Source organism: Felis catus, chromosome C2 (assembly GCF_018350175.1).
Source record: "Felis catus isolate Fca126 chromosome C2, F.catus_Fca126_mat1.0, whole genome shotgun sequence".
NCBI classification, from domain to species: domain Eukaryota; kingdom Metazoa; phylum Chordata; class Mammalia; order Carnivora; family Felidae; genus Felis; species Felis catus.
The window spans coordinates 156,925,871-156,943,483 of record NC_058376.1 but is presented as its reverse complement, the minus strand read 5'-3'; the positions used below and the strand labels follow the sequence as shown (position 1 = coordinate 156,943,483).

Genomic DNA, 17,613 nt, shown 5'->3' with positions numbered 1-17,613 from the left:
GTGACCTGAGCTGAAGTCGGACACTTAACCGACTGAGCCACCCAGGCGCCCCATGAAGACTTTAAAATTCTATGTGGGGTCATGAAAGAAGAGAAATAAATTGAAAGACATTTCTTTGATCAGGAAACTAAATATATTAAATATACAAAATCTGCATAAATTGTCCTATAAATTCAACATAATCCCAATTAAAATACAAACAGGAATTTTATTATCTTGAAAAATAATTCTGTAATTCATGGTAACTGTTGCAGACTATGAGTCTGGAGGTCTCTCTTGTCCGGCAAGAGAGCGGACACAGAATTGAATACAAGAGAGGCTAATATCCAGGAGGAGACAAGAGCCTGGAACAGGGGTTTTGTCTCTGTATTTATTGAGCTCGTAAGATATTACCCACATGGTGAACATGAAGAAAACAAGCTCTTACACACATGAACATAGAGAAAACAATCAGACAGTAATCATTAACTTGTATGTGTAAGAAGCAAAGTGTCTGGGGAGCAGGTGGAGTTTGTGATCAAAGTACCGTAGTAGATTGGCATCAGATGGAAAGTAGTTTCCTGCAGGTGATATAACAAGATACTCATGATCCCATTACAATATCTCACTAGCTAACCTTGGGTGCTTTCACCCCGTGGTGGTGGCTCTCTGCCCTAAGCTTTTTTCTAACCCAGTTATGTAAGTAGAACCTGTTTTCCCCCAGGTAGCTAGGAAAATTTAAAGCAAAGTATGGTAGGGGACTGGTCCTACTACAAATTAATGCTATAATAATAACAACACTTTAATACTTGCAAAACAATGGGCAGATTTATGAACAGAGTCCAAAATAGACCCAAATATGTGCAGAGATTTAGCGTTAAAGGTGGCACGCCAAACTGATAAGAGATATATGATATCAAAACAACTAGGTAACTTTTGGAGGACAAAAATGCTGGATGCCTACCTCACTCTTAAACCAGAGGGGCAAAGATGTTATGCAACAAATGAAAAACAAAAGCTTCTAGAAGAAAGCATGGGAATACAGTTTTATTGTAGAACAGGGAAAGCCTTACTGAGGAGTACATAAATGCATAAACCATAAACAAATTCAAAGCTCAAATGATGACAAAAATGTTAGCAACACATTTGACAGGTTAATTTCCATACTATATAAAGACCTCTTCTGAACCAGTAAGATTAAAATTGTGCAAAAGTTAAGGACAGATGGTTCTGAGAAAAATAAATACTAATGACCAGTGAACTTATAAAGAGAGGCTTAACTTCAGCCACAGTTAAGGAAATACAAATTCAAACCATGGAAGATATTCTTTCAGCTTTTAGATTGGGAAAATTTTGAAGTTTGATGCTATCCAGTTCTCCTTTTTTTTCTTTTTTAGTGTTTATTTATTTATTTTGAGAGAGAGAAAGAGAGAGCACAAGCAGGGTCAGGGCAGAGAAAGGGAAAGAGAGAGAATCCCAAGCAGGCTCTGCGCCACCAACACAGAACCTGACTTGGGGCTCCATCACGAACCGTGAGATCATGACCAGATCCGAAATCAAGAGTCGAATGCTTAGCTGACTTGGCCACCCGGACGCCTCTGCATCCACTATTAATGCAGAATGCACATACGCTTGGCCTATCCTGCTCACTGCTAGAAATATCCCATAAGACTATACTTGCAAAAGTTTACCGAGGTAAGATGTAAAGATGTTCCATGAAGCAGCATTTGTAATAGCAGAACAAAACAAAAACAAAACCTGGCAACAAATGACTAATTCATAGGGTATCGGTTTAATAAGATAGAATAGTCTGCAATCATTTTTTTAAAATATGAGGTAGATTAGTTTGTGCTGATATGGAAATATGAACAGTAGGATGTTGGGCTTCATTAACTGGTACCTTTCCTCAAGCGTTGCCACATTCACACTCACAGATTAGAACAGCGATGTAACGCACGAGTGCTGTTAAACTCCCCTAAATATATCTTTTCAGTTCATTGCACCGCCTCAATGTTGTCCTTAACATCAAGCGTCACGGTAGGAACAAACAAAAGCTATTGCAGATTTGCATTTGGGGGAAGAATAAAACAGTGACTGAGGATACAGTCTGCCCGTAATCTATCGCTACCTTTACAAGTTACCCCGAAGTATAGCAGCTTAAACAACAAACATTTATTATCTCACAATTTCTGTGGGTCAGGAATCCGGGAGTGCCTTAGCTGGATGGTTCTGGCTCAGGGTCTTTCACGAGACTGTCCTGAAGCCGTTAGCTCTGACTGCAGTCATTTCAAGGCTCAAATAGGGCTGGAAATGGGCCTCCAAACTCTCTCATTGTTGGCAAACTTCAGTTCCTCTGTGGCCGTGGGCTAGAAGCCTGCTTTGCGTCACCATCTGGGGCTCTCCAGGGGGCTGCTGGCGGGGGCCGCTGGCTTCCCCCAGAGCAAATGATCCAAGAAAGAGAGAGGGCAGTCACCTAAGACAGAAGTCACCGTCTAATCTCAGAAGTGACACACCATCTCTTCCGCTATCGGTCTCACAGCCCAACATGTGAGCACACTACGCAAGGTATAACTACCAGGAGGTAGAGGCCATCTTGGAAGCTGGCCACAACACAGCCTCTGGAGTCAGTTTCTGGGTTTGAACCTCTTAACAATATTTGCCTCAGTTTCTACATATGCAGAATGGGAATGATAAGAGTATCTGCTTTTGTTGTGAGCATTGAAACAGCTCGTGTATTTTAAAACTTTAGAACACATTTAAGATATTTATGACTGAATTGTAGGACATTTGGATTTTGCTTTAAATACTCCAGGAAAAAAGAAATTGGAAGATGAGAATGATGATGTCCCCATAAAACAAAGATGGCAAAACGTTAAAATGTTTTTGATAATGGTTGAAAGTGGATGATAGAGAGAGGTTCTTGTATGAGCTTTTCTATATTTCTTAATTCTCCATAATACATTTTCCATACTAAAAAGGTACATAATTCTTCGTGCAAATTGTTTACAGCAGTATCTGGAACATAGTATGCACTCAATAAATGTTAATTATTAGTTTTTGAATGCTGGATAAGCCAAGTTTTTCTTCATTCAAGTGATATAATTTCCTATACCCTGGGTCTTTATACATGTATGGTTCTAGATTAAATAAGTTAATTTAGGTGTACACAATCTTTGCTTAAAAATCATTTGTCAATTCAAGGGTACCTGGCTGGCTCAGTCGGTAGAACGCAAGACTTTTGATATTGGGGTTGTGAGTTCAAGCCCCATGGTGCGTGTAGAGATGACTTTAGAAAATATATTGATCAATTTAGCTATAATCATTTTTCTACCAGTCCCCAAGTAATCTTTGCAACTGCAAAAATGCAGATAAAATTTCCTACATCTTGTATGTCATATTCATATCCTATGGGCCACAAGAGGGAGCCCACGTCCAGGAGCATACCAAAAGTGACAAACTTAGAATTACCATCGACAAGAATGGTAGTCCGCTGAGAGGTCCCCATAAACAAACATAGCCAACAGTCCTCTGATCAGCATTCTCCACTCCTTCCCTCAACGGAGAGGCCAACGTTGTTTCCAAAGACTCCTGAGAAACAAGTGGAGCCCTTGCATAAACGTGTCAAACTTAACTTAATGCCTGCTGGTAGATATGTAGATGGCTTACGGTGCAGTCCTGAAAGCCCTCCTTGAGGGGAGTTGGGTAGGCAGTCTTGGTAGGGAGTGGTGTGGAGCGAAGGCGATTTGCCGCACACTGGGGGGCTGGGGGGGTGACATGAGCTTAGCTTCCCTGCTGCACCAGGGAAGAGAGCCAGACTGGGAGGAGCCTGCCTTAGAGGGTAAGACTCAACAATATTTGAGGGGCACCTAGAGATACTCCTAACCAAAATATCTTATCCAGCTTGTTCTCTTGCCTGAAATTTGTCTTTTTTTTTTTTTTAATTTGAGAGAGAGCAAGAGAGCGTGCACATGCGTGAGTGGGCGAGGGGCAGAGGGCGAGGGAGAGAGAGACTCTTAAGCAGGCTCCAGTGCCCAGCTCTGAGCATGATATGGGGCTTGATCTCATGACTGCAAGATCATGACCTAAGCCGAAATCAAGAGTCACTTGCTTAACCGACTGAGCTACCTAGGCACCCTGAGATTTCCCTATTTAGGGAGATTCATTCCCTTAGAAGTTGGCCATGCTTGAAATGCACTTAATGCACAGGATAATGGGAAGGAAATACTTCTTTAAATACTAAGGCTCTTTATCAGGTGACCCAGGAGGGACTAGGGGAAAGGAGTGAATGACGGAGTCACAGGAAGAATGCAGTCCTGAGAAGACACTAAGCACCTGGTTGGGCAAGCTAAAGGAGCCCAAGGGAGACACAGCCAATTTCAGACTGGCCTGGAGTAAGTGTGAAAAATCACACTGACACAGGGCTTATAACGGATAATTACAAAAACTTGGATTTCCCTCATTTTTATAATCTAGGACTCACCTGCAATTATACTCAGTTTTGTAACCCAGTTTTGGTGGAAGCTTTGAGAAATATGTCCACTCTTGGCTATTTTGAGACAAATATGTTTTACTTTTTTTTTTTTTCATTTCCTCTGATCACTAAAACTTTTCTCTCTTTCATAAATACTGCTTTCAATTACAGAATTACGGATGTCAGTATTCTCCGTAGGGTGCAATTTTCCTCTTCAAGAAGAGAAACTTTGCCAATTTCATTGTGAATTTGGATCTAACTTGGCTATAGCGGAGGCCTTCTTGCAAACATTCAGCATATCAAGATCCAACAGCGGTGCACAACTGAATATATAAAATTTATATTGTTTCTATGCAACATTAGCTCCCTTTATGTTTAGTGGACATTTATTGGAAGTCAACCATGGGGGTGCCATGTTATATAAGAACAGTGATAATATGACTTGCACACAATTCTTGGACAGGTGGCACTTCTGAGGCTGGTGAGCTCCGTACTATCCCCCTCCTTTTTTTTTTTTTTTTTTTTTCCTGGAAGAAAGGATATTTATGACTAAAACAGCTCATGTCAACTTGTGAATGTCCTATCCTCCTACCTTTTATTTATGTCATCTTTAAGTTTATAGAACAAGATCATAGGTATGGGACTTTTTTCTCTTAAGAGTAGCCAAGTGAAATGAACTTTTCATCCAGGTGACCAAAGCACATTAATGTGTGGTTTCAGTACAGCTGATACTTAACACGATGGAAACAGAGTTGTCAGCAGACTGTTTCTCCTACCCCCAATAAAATGAGACCAACTAAGTTATTAAAGGCCCCTTGAAGGAAGCCTATGCAGGATTCTCCTGGACGGAGAACAGGAGGGATGGGATGGACAGTAGAGAGGAATGTCAGAGGATTAGGAGAGTCCCCAAGGCTGAGGGAGTCCCCAAGGCTGAGTCCCCAAGGCTGAGGGTTTGGTGAGGTCAGTAGGGTGACCTGTGCTTAGCTCCTTAAAGCGACTGCAAGAGGCGTCAAGCAAACTTAATTGTAAAACATTGTAGCGACTCTCTACCTAAGAACCCTGAATGCAGCAACTAGCTAACGACTCTGGAATTGGCCGTCAGTGTCCTCAGCTCATGTGAACTTTGGCCCGATTGTGACATCTTTTAGGCTGTCAGACAGGAGGGAGATATCCACTTTGCCTTCCTTTCAGGGTAGTGTAGTGGGGAAGCTCAAAGAAGTCCTAGGATAAGAATGACATCTAGTAGTTAAAAAGGATAAGGTAGAAAGGGGTAACCACCGGTTACTGCACAGAAAGGCATCTTTCCTTGTGAGATAGAAATCATTTTATTGACCTTTATGACTATAAATGTAACACATGCTCATTGCAACAATTCAGAAAATATAGAAAGTGTAAAGGCTCTGTGAACCATCTTAATGGTTCTTTTTTCCATCAATTATGTGTTTTGGACATCGTTCCATAGTAAGGAATATCAATTTATGGCCACAGAGTATTTTCTTGCATAAATATGTCAACCTTAACTTAATACCTACTGGTAGATATGTAGATGGCATACAGTACAGTTTTTATTTTTATTTTTAATTATTTTTAATGTTTTTATTTATTTTTGAGACAGAGAGAGACAGAGCATGAGTGGGGAAGGGGCAGAGAGAGAGGGAGACACAGAATCTGAAGCAGGCTCCAGGCTCTGAGCTGTCAGCACAGAACCTGATGTGGGGCTCGAACTCATGGACCTCGAGATCATGACCTAAGCTGAAGTCGGATGCTTAACCAACTGAGCCACCCAGGCGCCCCCAGTACAGTTTTTATATAGAAACAGTGATACAACGAACAAAACTTTGCACATTAACCCAATTATCTTCTTAGGACATATTTCTTTTTTTTCTTTTAATGTTTTTATTTATTTTTGAGACAAAGAGAGACAGAGCATGAGCAGGGGAGGGGCAGAGAGAGGGGGAGACACAGAATCTGAAGCAGGCTCCGGGCTCCGAGCCGTCAGCACAGACCCCGACGCAGGGCTCGAACCCACGGAGTGTGAGATCATGACCTAAGCTGAAGTCGGATGCTCAACCGACTGAGCCACCTAGGCGCCCCACTTAGGACATATTTCTAAAATTGAAATATTTGGGTCAAAGATTACATAAAGTTTCAGAATCTTGCTGTGTTTTTGAACCCAAGTTGTTTTCCGGAAGGTTCGCAGCAATTTATATCTCCAGCAAAGAGTATTGACAGTGTCTATTTTTCCACATCCTTATCAACTCTGGGCATTATCTTTTCTAAATCAATAAATTCATTTCTTATTCAAAAATTTAAGAATCTTCCAAGTCCCAGATATCAATCGTACTTTAATTTAAATGTATAAAATAGTAATAGTTAAACATTCGGCAAGGTAGGTTTCAAGAGACACACTTCTGAGACAAGAGCTTTAGTTACGGAAAAAGTAATGAATTAAAAATTTATTTGCGTAACATTTCATAGACAAAGCAGATAGTAATTATTTAGATGCACGCTGTCGCCCTCTTGCACTAACGTTAGCTGTAGTGTGACCATGGCAATACTTGTAATTCACGATCGATTTGTTATTGAATCACTCCATATTGATCTTTGTCCTAAATACAAAAGCATTTTGTCATAATGTGAACCAGGGAAGGACTCCAAAAACAGAAATGCCTGTAATTCATTCTTCCTTTTTTTTTTTTTTGTATAAATGTGTAAATAAGAATATTTAGGCCAAATAGTTAAATCTGAAAATTACAGCTATTAAAACCTACTTTAACGTCGAGCAAATGCTTTTTAAAACTCCCTCGGATTTATATAATTACACTAATTAAAACCGTGAGCCTAGAATAATGGTTGAGTTTCTTATTCTTCCCACAAGTAAGCACGGTCATGTAAAGAGGGTGTAGGGATGCAAATTATAGTCGGTGTACGTCAGAGCCGTGAGAAGCTAGAGACACTTGAGCACTTTTACTGAAACTTTTTTAAGTGTACTTAAGTTTGCTTAAAATAATTCACCTCGATTTAATGAGGGGATCAATGACTTAATGAGCTCCCCTTAAATAGAAGTGTATGCAACCATTAGTCTTAATGTCTGCAACACAAAACCAGCTACAATTTTTTTATTGAGATAAAATGCTTGTAACATAAAACTCACCATGTTAAAGGGTACAACCCAGAGGTTTTTAGGGTGTTCTTGATGTTGTACGACCGTCACTCCCCTCTCATTCTGGAACATTTAAATCACCTCAAAAAGAAGCTCCATACCTATTAACAGGCGTTCTTGATTCCCTCTTCCCTTGACCCCTGGCAAACAGTAATCTACTTTCTTTTTTTTTTCCTCATTTTTTTTTTTTTTACATTTACTTATTCTTCAGAGACAGAGAGAGACAGAACACAAGTGGGGGAGGGGCAGAGAGAGAGGGAGACACAGAATCCGAAGCGGGCTCCAGGCTCCGAGCTGTCAGCACCGAGCCCCACGCGGGGCTCGAACCCACAGACCGGGAGATCATGACCTGAGCCAAAGTCGCACGTCCCACCAACTGAGCCACCCAGGAGCCACAGTAATCTACTTTCTATCTCTATGGGTTTGTGTATCTGGACACATCGTATAAATGGAATCATGCACTATGTGATCTTTTGTGATCAGTTCCTGTGACCAACATTTTATTATCTGACTTTCTAATGATAGCCATCCCAATGGGTGTCAGGTGGGAGCTTGTGGTTTTGATTTGTATTTCCCTGATGATTAATTACATTGAGCGTCTTTGTATGTGCTTTTTGGCCATTTCTATATCTTCTTTAGGACATGTCGATTTAGATCCCTTGTCCAGGGCACCTGGGTGGCTCAGTCAGTGAAGCATCTGACTTCGGCTCGGGTCATGATCTTGCCGTTCTGAGTTTGAGCCCCGTGTCGGGCTCTGTGCTGACAGCTCAGAGCCTGGATTCCTGTTTCTGGTTCTGTGTCTCCCAGTCTCTCTCTGCCCCTCTCTTGTGTGTCTCAGTGTGTTTCTCTCTCAAAAACAAACAAACATTTAAAAAATTATTACAAACATAAATTATAGATTCCCCTGTCCATTGTAAAATTAGGTTACATTTCTTAATACTGAGTTTTAAAAGTTCTTTATATATTCTAGATATAAGTCCCTAATCAGATATATGATTGCAAATACATTCACCCATTCTGTAGGTTTCTTTGCATTTTCTTGATAGTGTTGTTTGAAACATGACACTAGAAGTTTTCAATTTGGCTTAAATCCAATTTATCGTTGTATGGAAACCAATTTAACAATAAATTGTATTTAATTTCAAAATATCCAAATAGTCTACTTTTTTCTTTTGTTGCTCATATTTTAGGTATCACGTCTAAGAATCTATTGCTAAATAGGAAGGAGGTCATGAAGATTTACTACATTTTCTTCCAAGAGCATTCATGTTTTAGCTGTTATATTTAGGTCTTTGATCTGCTGTGAGTTCAATTTTGAATGTGATGTGAGATAGGGATCCAACCACATTCTTTTCCACGTCCAGTTGTCCCAGCACCAATTACTGAAAACACTATTGTTCCCACACTGAACGGTCCTGGCATTCTGTCAAGTTTCGATTGACCATAGATGCAGACATTTATTTATGGAGGTTTATTTATATCCCAATTCCATTCCATTGTTCTACATTGCTATCCTTATGCCAATACATTGTCTTGATTACTGTTGTTTTGTAGTAAGTTTTTAAATTGGGATGTGTAAATCCTCAAACTTTACTCTTCTTTTTTTTCAAGAATGTGTTGTCTCTTCTTGGTCCCTTAAAATTTTATATGAATTTTAGAATAAGCTTGTCCATTTCTGTAAAAAAAAAAACCCACAGAATTTTGATAGGGGTTGCATGGATTCTGTAGATCAATTTGAGAAATAGAAAACGAACTTATAAAATGATGTTATTATTTATGTTGTGGTAGCCTTTTGGCAAAGATGGCCACAATTATTTCCTTCCCCATATATGGATAGATGCCATGATTAAAAAAAATTCTTTAATGTTTACTTATTTCTGAGAGAGATTTATTTTGAGTGAGCAGGGGAGGGGCAGAGAGAGAGGGAGACAGAGGCCGAAGGGGAGTCCACACTGACAGCACAGAGCCCGACGCAGGGCTCGAACTCACAAACCACGAGATCATGACCTGAGCCGAAGTTGGATGCTTACCCAACTGAGCCACTCAGGCACCCCAGATGCCATGAATTTTGAGGTCCTCCCATCAAAAGCTGGACTCATTTCTCATCCCTTGAATCCAGCTTGGCCTTGTGACTTACTTTGACCACAAAGAATGAGGCAAGAGGGACATCGTGTTAATTCCAACCCTAGGCTTAGGGACATCGTGTTAATTCCAACCCTAGGCTTAGAGACACCTTCTACCCTTCTCCCTATTTTACTACCACGTGATCATGGTAGCCTACTGGAGGATAAGTGACCACATGGAGCGAGATAAGTCACCCTCGGTGAGGCTGCCCCAGACTAGCCAGCTCCCAGCCAACCTAGAAGGTCCCACAGATATGACAGGCAATTCAGCTGAGATCACAAAAGCCTAGCCCAAGTTAACAGAGCTACCCAGTCTATCCAAAGACTCTAGAGCAATTAGAAAAAAATGTTTTAATCTTTATTTATTTTTGAGAGAGAGAGAGAGAGAGGGAGCAGGGGAGGAACAGAAAGACCAGGAGACAGACTCCAAAGCAGGCTCCAGGCTCTGTGTTGTCAGCACAGAGCCCGACCCGGAGCTCAAACCCATGCACCCTGAGATCATGACCTGAGCTGAAGTAGGACGCTTAACTGACTGAGCCACCCAGGCGCCCCTAGAGCAGTTTTAAGTAGGTATCATTCAAACAATCTGATTAAAAAATGGGCAGAGGACCTGAATAGACATTTTTCCAAAGAAGACATACAGATGGTCAACAGATACATGAAAAGATCCTTAACATCACTCATTAGGAAAATGCAAATCAAAACCACCTCATACTTGTCAGAATGGCCAAAATAAAAAAGCCAGGAAACAGCAAGTGTTGGCAAGGACGTGGAGAAATAGGAACCCTCGTGTACTGTTGTTGGTAGGGATGTAAACTGGTGCAGCCACTGTGGAAAACAGTATGGAGGTTCCTCAATTAAACATAGACATACCACGGATACCGTAATTCCACTTCGGGGTGTTTCCCCAAAGAAAATGAAAACACCAATTCCAAAAGATATACACACCCCCATGTTTATTGCAGCATTATTTACAATAGCCAAATTATGGAAGCAACATAAGTGTCTATCAATGGATGGATAAGGAAGATTATATATATATATAATCTGTGTGTGTGTGTGTATATATATATATATATATAAAATAAGGAAGATAGATAGACATATATATACACACACAGACACATATGCATATATAATTTGCATTTGCAACAACATGGATGGACCTAGAGGGAACTATGCTAAGTGAAGTAAGTCAGGCTAAGAGAGATAAAAACTATATGATTTCACTTATATGTGGAATCTAAAAACAAAACAAATGTATAAACAAACAAAAAGCAGAATCAGACCCATCAATATAGAAAACAAACTGATGGTTGCCAGAGGAAAGGGGGTGAGGGGATCGGCCAAACCGGTGAAGGGGAGTGGGAGATACAGGCTTCCGGTTATGGAGGAAATAAGTCACAGGAAAAGGCACAGCAGAAAGGATACAAGCAATGACACTGTAACAGCATTGGATGGTGACCTGTAGCTACACCTGTGGTGACCATGGCATAACGTACAGAGAGTTGGATCACTCTGGTGCACACTTGAAACTAATGTAACATTGTGCCGACTCCTCGATTTTTTTTTCATTTTAAGGCTGTATTTTAATACATGTAAATATGGAATGGGTATTTTTTTAACAACAAATACATAAGCAAATAAAAACGTAGAAAAATTAAAATAAAATGTTCTCCTTATGACATAATATAGGAATAGGCATCTTACATAGGAAAATTAAAAAATAAAATGTCTGGGGCCCTAGGTGGCCCAGTCAGTTAAGCATCCAACACTTGGTTTTGGCCCAGGTCATGACCTCATGGTTCAGGGGATAGAGCCCTGCATCAATCAGGCTCTGTGCTGACAGCTCGGACCCTGTTTAGGATTCTTTCTCTACCTCTCTCTTTCTGCCCCTTCCCCTGCTTGCACATGCTGTCTCTCTCAAAATAAATAAATAAATAAGTGTTAATAAATTAAAATAAAATAAATGCTTGCAAAAAATTAAATTAAAAAATTATGAAATAAAATATTTACAAAAATAAAATTAAATGTATACAAAAAATTATTTTTTACAAATAAAAAATGTTTACAAACATGTCCTTTTTATGGGTAAACAAAATGTGTCGTGTGTGTGTGTATACACATACGGTGGGTATGTATTCAGCCTTAAAGAGGAATGAAATTCTGAGGCGCCTGGGTGGCTCAGTCAGTTAAGTGTCCAACTTCAGCTCAGGTCATGATCTCACCGTTTGAGTTCGAGCCCCGCGTCGGGCTCTGTGCTGATGGCTCAGAGCCTGGAGCCTGCTTCAGATTCTGTCTCCCTCTCTCTGCCCCTCTCCTGCTTGTGCTGTCTCTCTGTCACTCAAAAAATGAATACACATCAAAAAAGATTTTTTAATAAAAAATTTAAAAAATAAAGAAATGAAATTTTAATATATACTACAACATGGATGAACCTTGAAAACATTATGCTTAGGGAGATAAGCCAGACACAGAAAAAGATTGTATGATTCCATTTGTATGAGGTACTTAGAGTAAGCAAATTCATAGTAGAAGTGACCAGGGACAGGGGAGTTATGAATAAGTGAATAGAGAGGTGCTACTCAGGAAGACGAAAAAAGTTCTGGAAATTGATGGTGGTGATGGTTTGTACAACCCCATGAATGTGCTTAATGCCGCTGAATTGTACAGTTAAAATGGTTAAAACTGTAAATTTTATGTTATATGTGTTTTGCCACAATTTTAAAAATATGTCTTCCCTGACCCTGAAATTTTAGATATGTCTAGTCAACTCCTTCATCTGGATGGACCCTCCAGAGCAGTAAGAACCCACTCACCACATTAACCTTCAGAGCAGCTCTGTGAATTCTCCAGATTGGCCCCATTTCTGGCTCTAGCTGTTTGCTCTGTTCCATTGCCACCCGGCTTCTCACTCAACGCTTATCGTTCACTCCTCGGAATGAACTTGGAACAGGTTTCTACATCCTGGGTTTGGCCTTTGGTATTCGGAGCACAGCACTCAGTCTGTGCCTATGGCCCTTTGCATTTCTGGCATTGCGGCCAATCACCTTCTTGCCCCAAGTTTCCTACAATCCCATCTGACCTCTGAGATACCCCAGGTAAGCTTTTCAGATAAAGTACACATGATATTTAGGACAGACGTATACCAAAAATTATTAATTGTTCACATGAAGTTCAAATTTAACTAGATGTCCTATATTTTTATTTGCTTAAACATGGTACGTGGATTTGGGGGGGAAATGCATCAGGAAAAATACATGAATGTTTTCCTTTTTATTCTCTTTCTGGTGAAGCTATTTTTCAAAGCACTATCTATACACATCAAGTACTTCAGCAGCCAGGCGAGTCTCATAAGCTTAGATTAAAACACATGCAACCATGCCCTCCAGAGAGAAGATAATGTATAACGAATCTAGTAGTGTTTTATTCCACTGGGATTCACTGTCAGTCAATGTATTATTTTTTAGCAAGCTACATAGTGTGTGCTTTTAACCACATAAATGTACATTCTGTTAATTCATACTGAAAAAGCATACTTTCTCAAATTTTTTAAAAAGCATGATTATCAGGGCGCCTGGGTGGCTCAGTCGATTGGGCGTCCGACTTCGGCTCAGGTCATGATCTCACGATCCGTGAGTTCGAGCCCCACGTCGGGCTCTGTGCTGACAGCTAAGAGCCTGGAGCCTGCTTCAGATTCTGTGTCCCTCTCTCTCTCTCTGCCCCTCCCTCGCTCATGCTCTGTCTCTCTCTCTCTCTCTCTGTCAAAAATTAATAAACATTAAAAAATTTTTTAAAAAGCATGATTATCAAGATAATTAGTACATGTCAATATTTTACTTAACTCACTAATGAAGAAAACAGAAAACAGAGAAAATAGTTTGACGAGGATATGAGAAACTGAGATGGAAACGTCAGGGGGAACAGGGATGCTGAAATCACATTGCCGAGTTAGACATGGAACAGGATCATATCCCACAAGGCAATAAAACCATAACCTTTGGGTTCGTCTTCTTTACCAGATTGGGGGTGGGGGGAGGGGAATCGTACCTTGCAAGTTTTACAAGTTAACATCTAACTTTACGGAGTTAGGAGACATCTGGGCCCGAATCAGTGCTCAAAGTGATATTTCTTGAGAGCTACAACTCAGGTGAGTCTGTTAGAAAATTCTCTAATACGATGTTAAAATATCCCTTACTTATCTTTTCATTTTGTCCAGTCCGGGTAATTTTTTCTGTGTGACACGTGCTACACTCACGACTACATTTAGTATGGAAAAATAAAGGCTACAGACCCACACACGATTCCATCCTGGAGTGACGGTACATAAAACTCCACTCTTCCCTCCGTTCCTCTCCATGTCCCGGGGCCTCGCACCAATGAATACAAGTCCAGTGTTTAACGTGGTAAATGTTTCAAACAGAAGGTCACACAAATGCAAGCCAACTATTTCACGTGGTGTTCGTCCAAAAAAACACAATTTGTTCCAATCCTGGGGGAAAAAATGACTAACATCTGGTCCTAAATTGGAGCCCTGCTAAGGATGTCTAAGGCTAACTTTTCCCGTTTAAATTTTGGCATTCATGCTGAATTTAGAATCTAGACAAACCACCAAGAGACCCTTCTGTAATACTGATTTTTTAATTGAAAAAAAAATTTTTTTTTTGGAAGAGGTCCGTACATACTCTACAGCTTTCAAAAAGTACAGTGAGGTTGCAGTAGGCAACTATTGGGCCCGGATCCCTGCTTCTAATCTCGCTCCTTCCCCCGCTGCTCTGGAGGTTGATTGCTAATTGCTCAGAGCTGCTCCTTTCCTAGACCATTGCCTTTAGCCAATAACAGCCTCCCGAGAGGATCCTCCCTCCTCCAGAGGCAGCTCACAGCCAAGGATTGACGGATAAAGGTACCAAGACCCGGGCCCTTTGTTTCAAGGTAGGACCAACGCTGGGACAAAACGCACACTCCAGAACTTAGTCTAGACTCCAGCTAAGACACCTTCTTGCTTAGCTTTTGGTCCCTGCCTTATCCTTCTTATCTCCCCTTCTCCTGAAATCACACATTCAATAATCCCTATCTCAGCCTCGGTGTCTAGAGAATCTGACGTAAGACAAGGGTATCTTCGTCTGCGTCTTTCCTTCAAGGCACCCAGTTCACTCTTAAGAGGTAACCAGGATTGCCGGTGTCTCGGGTCACCTTAGAGAAATATAGGAAAATGCATAGTATGTGCATATAAAATAGCTGTATTAAATATGCATTTTTGTGGGTTTATTTTTGTTTTATATAAACAGATTGTATCATACACTCTCACTGTTTTGCCTTTTTATTTGAGAATGTGTCTGGGAGATGTTTCTTACCCAGTGCACACAGTATTCTTCCTTCTGTAAAAGCTGTTGAGTACTCCGTTGCATGTATCTACTGTAATTAGGAAATTGGCCCCCTAATTTTGGACATGTAGATTTGCAATGTTTAGCTATTAAATAAATATATATGGCAATGCTATAGTGAATCTTCGTATGAAATATCAGAAATTATGAATATTTTTGTAGGATAAATTCCTATTAGTGAAATTCCTGAGTCGAAGGGTGCGTGTATTTGAATTTGGGCAGATATTGCTAAGGTGCTTTCCACAGAAGTTAAATCAGTTCTCACTATCACTAAAAATAGAAGGGAATGGCTATTTCTCCAACCCTCCCCAACATGATGTGTAGTCAGTTTGGCATATAAGAAAAGGAGTCTCTTGGGGCGCCTGGCTGGCTCAGTCAATTAAGCATCTGACTTCAGCTCAGGTCGTGATCTCACAATTCGTGAGTTCGAGCCCTGCATTGGGCTCTGTGCTGACAACTTAGAGCCTGGAGCCTGCTTGGGATCTGTGTGTGTGTGTCTCTCTCTCTGCCCCTCCCCCACTGGCACTCTGTCTCTCTCTCTCTCAAAAATAGTAAATAAACATAAAAAAAAGAAAAGGTGTCTCTTGTAATTAATGAGATTATGCATGTATTATATGTTTAAGAACCATCTGCATTTCTCTTTCTGTTCATTATCTAGTTATGTTCTTCGCCATTGTTATATTGGCTTTTGGCTGTTTATTATTAATTTGTAGACACTGTGTAGGAAAATTAACTGTGATGTGATATGAATATTTTTCCAAGTTTATCATTTCTCCTTTTCCTTTGTTTATGGAATTTCAATGCTTTGCAGCTTTGTTTTCTGTTTCTAGGTAGTGGAATATACAAATCTGTTGTTTCTTGATTTTTGTGTGGTGCTGGGCAAGTTTTTTCCTTGCTCAAGATTCTTTTGGAAATTCTGTCATATTTTCTTCTAATACTTTAATAAGTTTACTTTTTAAATTTAATCTCGTGCATCTGTAATTTGTTTTCGTGTAAAGTGAGAAGCAGTCATCCAATTCTCTTTTCTGGGTGAATAGCCAGTTATCTCAATATAATTTATTGACTAAGCCATCTTAGTATTCCTATTTTATTAAGAGCTGTTCTAAAAAATGGATGTTGGGCTTCATCAAATGCTTTTCAATGTATGTGGAGATAATTATATTATATTCCCACTTTTTCTCTACTAAATGGTGAATTACTGAAAAATCCTGGCATTCATGGAGTAAATACCACTTAGTCAAGTTATATTATTTGTTTAATATATTTCTTAACTGCTTGCTAATATGGTATTTAGGAGTTTTTTTATGGGTATTGCTACTTAGGATTTTTATATACATATTCATAAGTGATATTGAACTATAATTTTATTTTTTTGTATTGTATTTGTAGTTATATTCACTTCTTCAGAAATTTAGAAGTCTTATCCTTGCATACTTTAGAACATAGAAGCACAAAGTCATTATTTCTTGAAGATTTGGTAGAAGTCTTAAGTAAAAATATCTGTATCAGGGCACCTTCTAGGGAATACCTCTTTAATATTTCCCCATACACACACTTTTTAAATGTTTATTTATTTACTTTGAGAGAGAGAGAGAGGGAGAGAGAATCCCAAGCAGGTTCCGCACTGACAACGCAGAGCCTGATGTGGGGCTCGAACTCACGAACCATGAGATCATGGCCTGCGTCAAAATCAAGAGTCAGGTGCTCAACTGACAGAGCCATCCCCGTGCCCCCACATATGCTTTTTCTATGGTAATCAGTCCCTATATTTTCTTTCCATTCTGAGATCAGTTTTAGTAATCCCTCATTTGGACCAGGTCCTCAAATTTATTTTATAGCGATGTACAAGGTGGTCGCTCCTAAATCTTTTAATTTCTCCTGTATCTATGTTTGAGTCTCTCGTATAAATTCTTATTTTCTGCATTCATAATTTTACTCTTTTAACCTTAGTTAAATTGAATAACAGTTGACTTATCTTGCTTTATTTTTGAAGAATTAGGTTTCAGATTTAATTTCTCGGATCTGCCAGTGTTTTCAGTTTCTAACTTCCGCTTTTATCTTTATTAATCCATTAACTTTTATACCATTAGACTTATTTTCCTGTGCTTTTCCGATTTCTTGATTTGTACATTGAATTATTTTACTGTCAATCTTGCTTTTTTAAAAAATTCAGGATTAAGACTTTCCCTTTTCCTCCAAGCACCTGCTTTGTGTGTATCTCAGATGTTTCACTGTTTTCACATCTCATTTCAATATCCTCCTTGATACAAAAAATGTTTATGATTTGTTGGTATACTTTTGTTATTAATTTCTAATTTAATTATGGCTGGTACAAAATAATATTGCCAAAAACTAATGTTGCCTATGCTATTTCTATTTTTTTTGAAATATATTGTTTTTAAAAATCATATTTTGTGACTAGTTCTTGGATGCATGAAAAGATGTATCTTTATTTGAAGAGTGTATAGTTGTATGAATTAGAGCTATTTAATT

The 17,613-nt window shown here is 39.5% G+C and overlaps 1 long non-coding RNA gene across 1 annotated transcript in view; it reads left to right on the top strand.

Annotated features, from left to right (window-relative positions):
* The first annotated feature begins 13,533 nt into the window (after nucleotides 1-13,533).
* LOC123380200 overlaps nucleotides 13,534-17,613 on the top strand; it is a 48,139-nt gene continuing 44,059 nt past the window's right edge. Inside the window, exon 1 of the long non-coding RNA XR_006585718.1 lies at nucleotides 13,534-14,668. This is a non-coding gene — a long non-coding RNA (uncharacterized LOC123380200). The remainder of the gene's footprint in view (nucleotides 14,669-17,613) is intronic.